Genomic DNA, 4,309 nt, shown 5'->3' with positions numbered 1-4,309 from the left:
GACTGCCAGGCATGTTTTTGACCATTCTCTTTCGTGTGTAGTTTTGACACATACATCAGCATGCACACACATGCACGGTGTCAGATTTGTTTTTATTTCGAGACTTTGGGTTTGTTGAACATCATTGATTCGCAAAGGATATGGAGTGTGGTATGTACTTGTACTGCGCTCGTCATGCTTCAACGGAGGAGAGAACGGTGGAGAGACCAGCTCTCAAACTCTCAAAGTCAAATCAAATGTTATTTTTCACATGCACCTAGTACAACAATTGTAGACTTTACAGTGAAGTGCTTACTTCCGAACCCTTGTCCAACAACGCAGTTAAAAAGTAATAAATCAAAATAGGAAAAAAAGTAACAATATAACACTAACAGCAGTTAGGAGTGTTGGGCCAGTAACGAAAGGTTGCTGGTTCGAATCACCGAGCCGACTAGTAAACAAATCTGCCGATGTGCCCTTGAACAAGGCACTTATCCCTAATTGCTCCTGTATGTCGCTATGTATAAGAGTGTCTGCTAAATTACTAAAATGTCATGTAAATATATATACATGTAGGCATTGATCTGAAGCCGAAAAATAAATGAAATTCACAAGCACCACAATGCCTACTTCACTCATGCTTTTCCAACACACATCTTTGACCTACTACAGTAGCTATGTTGGTCTATTGTACTTCCAACAATGTGTAGGCAGGTTGCTTAGGATTCAAACCTTCTCAAACAGCCAAATACATATTCTTCATAGGGACAATGAACTTTACAGTGTCCTGCTATTAACTATCACGACTCAGGATATGACCCAGATGCAGACGAGGGAGGCGGATAGTACAGTTCTCAGATGATTTATTAGAAACACGGGGCAGGCAAAGGGCAGGTCGAGGGCAGGCAGAGGTTCGTGATCAGGTCAGAGTCAGGCAGGATACATTTTTGGAAAAAGCTGCATTCGACAGGATTACCAACACAGACTGACCAGCTCAAATAGACAGCAGCCTTCTATATGGCAGACCAATTCGAACTCCTCTCTCGGCCTGTCCAGCCCAGTAATTATCTCAGCCAATCATGGCAAGTGGGAAGGTTGCTGTCTTTTCAGTGGCTTAACCAACAAGGCTCATAATTTAACAATTGTATTAATATTTACAGATGGCATACACGTTTATTATGAAGGTACATGAAAGTTCACATGTTCCAGATGCCATTTCTGATAATTAAAAAAAAAAAAAATGTTCAAATGGCTCTCCTGTGAAGTCGTGACTTGCAACATACCCCTAGTTTCCTGAAACGGGTCACATTTAACCCCTTAGTTTCGTTGGCACAAAACTACCTCCATACTTCCATTAATTTGTATAGGTTACCTTCAGACGAGTCTTGTGACACTTGCGGGGTAGTGGAAAAAAAAAAGTGCAGAGCAAAACGTGAGCGTCTCATCTTTCCACTTTGGTCATATTAGTTTGTAGCCCAGACGGTTCGGACGCTACAGATGTTTTCATGAGAAGACTGATTTTCGGGATGTATCATGATCTGACAAACACCACTGTAGCTTGGCAACCTTCCATCGCAGCCCATGCAACAACAAAAAATATCTGTAGCTTAAACTGACGGATTTTGCTGTGTTTATTTTTTATTATGTTACTTAGATTCATGCACGTGTGCGTCAATAGACACCTTAATTTTAATCCTTGTATATACAGTATCATTAGGCTATGTATTTGTTAGATATAGGCCTATTGTAAATGTATATTATTGTAGCATCATCATCATCATCATCATCATCATAATTGCAAAAACAAATACATAGTAATTTGACAGAAGAATTGCAATTGATAAAACAGGACCATGTTTGCAAAACAAGTGGTTCTGAGCTTATGAAATGGTTCCAACTGTAAGTATGCATTTCACTCCCTGTTGTATTCAGCACATTTGACAAATACATTCGATTTTCATTTTATGTCAATATTACACAGGTAAGCTAATGGTTACATAAATCAGATATGCAGACCTCTATCTATATGAGTGACTGTCTCCAACACACCTCCACCTGTTTTTATGTTGGGCACCTACTGACCCAAAAATATGTTATGAATATTTATTTCTTATTTACATGTATTGTTAAAAAAAGGTTTAAGGAAATACAAGCAGGCAGCACATTACTAAAAGACAAAACAGCTCACTCAATCAAGCCAGACGGTCTTGTAAGTATAAAGGCAAAGCTTGGTTTCATATAGTTAAGATAAAGCTTAATGTGTAGAATGGGATAATGGCTTAGTGTGTGGTTAGAAGAATGCAATACCTTACCTTGTATGCAGTACAAATCACGTTATTGTGGGAGCACCTCCTCTCAGAGTATGAGTTATGCTGTTTGGTTAGGATTCAAACCTTCTCAATCTGTCTACACATTGTTGGAAGTACATAGACCAACATAGCAACTCTAGTAAGACGAAGCTGTGTGCTGGAAAACCTTGGTAGAGCATGGGTGAAGTAGGCATTGTGGTGCTCATCTGAATTTCCATAATTTTTTCAGCTTCAGACCAATACATACATTGAACAGCCCATTGTAACAGCCTGTAAGTGCCTTTACATGCATTCATAATGCATCACACATGCGTGGCTCCTAGAAAGTGTTACCCTTGTATGACGGCATCACCCACTTTGAGTCACTATGGTATCACTGACATTCCTTGAGTATTGGTACACACAAGGGTGGACTCATCGCTTCCAATAACTTTAAAGTAGAAGTGGATATCATCGTTGATGAAAAGGTGCAAGAGCAGGTGGAGAGAGAGCATTTCAAGAGAAAGGCAGAGAGGTTGTTAAGGCCAAGGTAATATATCTCGATACGAAGGCACTAGAAGCTCTCTCTCTCGCTCTCTCTCTCACTCTCCCTTCCTTTATTGAACGTGCTGGCTTGCCTTGAATGACTTGTCAGATTCACTAGCAAGTAACGCCTTAGCTCTATGTGAGTAAAACTGTAGTAGGCCACCAGGTATCTCCAGAGCCATACTGCAGTGTCCATGTCCACATTTTCACTAGCTACCTCATTGGAACTTGTTAGTGAGCCAAATATGTGGAAATAGCTTCTTTAGGCCATAACCCACCCACTACGGATCTACAGAGATAAAGCTTACATATCCATGCTTTTTTTTGTCCTGTCACACACACTTAGGCTGACTGATGAGACTTACTGAATCATGGATTAATTAAATTAGCATACATCTGTTACTTGGCCTCCATACCTGGCCATTCCATCTCTTGTTGACCGAGAGGTTGGAGGGAGGGAAAAACAGAGGGTGGAGGAGAGAAGAAAGCACACCCAATCCCAAATAGAACCCTAAACTCTACGCCCTATGCACTTGTGTAGATCTACAGTGAGAGGATTGGATTCGTGTAAGGAATATGGTGAAACTTCAACCTAGCCTATCAGAGGACAAGATTGCACCTGTCAAATCCTCTCAGATCTCCACAAGTGCATAGGGTGTACGGTTTAGTGGTCCGATTGGGACACTTAGTTTTTTGGCTGAAACTCTCAGACCCTTATGGCCCTGGCCTCACCTCATTGGCTGTTCGGAAGCCAAAAGGATTTCAGCACCACATTCACTGCTCTGTTTGAGGAGATGCTAGTCTGACACATCTATTTCTCAAGGTGATAAGCCAAGTAGCTAGCTAGCTAGCTAGCTAGCTAGTTATCGCAGCAGACACAGGACTGAAATTCTGGGTCTGTGAGGGTGTTCCAATTCGTATTTTGGTCTTCTGTTGGAGGGCAGCCTTTTTACGAGGGCTAATACACTCCATTTAGACACCTCTCAATTTGGAGAAAGTGCTCCACTGTGTGTTGGCCTATTTGCGTTCACATGTTGCAGTGAGAGAGAAAGAGAGAGAAATTGGGAGGTTGTGAAGTGAGGCTGAGAGACCGAGGGAGAAAGAGAGCAAGGCATGATACTGAGAGATTAGGAGAGAGAATGAGTGTTTGATGAGTCTGCGAGAGAGAGAATGAAAAAGAGAATAAAGGGAGCGGTAACAAGTGAAAGTAAAATGGAAGGGTGAAAATGAGAAGAGAAATAGAGAAAGGGACCTGGTTTGAAGACAGTTCATTCCACTAATCTACCGATTTTAATCAACTAATATTTTTCGGTCGACTGACAGCTTTACAACATTACTTATATCTACTCAGTCCTCTCTGATCTGTGAGCACCAAATGGGTAGGGGGCTAGCTGAAAAGGGCTTGTTTGGACTGGCCGAGGGACAACGAGAGGGGGATGAGGAGAGGTTATGTCCAGTCCAGAGGACCGAGCCGCTTTCGCTCTGCCAAATCACTC

The sequence above is a fragment of the Salmo salar genome, chromosome 26, assembly GCF_965601325.2.
Source record: "Salmo salar chromosome 26, fSalSal1, whole genome shotgun sequence".
NCBI classification, from domain to species: domain Eukaryota; kingdom Metazoa; phylum Chordata; class Actinopteri; order Salmoniformes; family Salmonidae; genus Salmo; species Salmo salar.
This window is presented reverse-complemented; position numbering follows the sequence as displayed.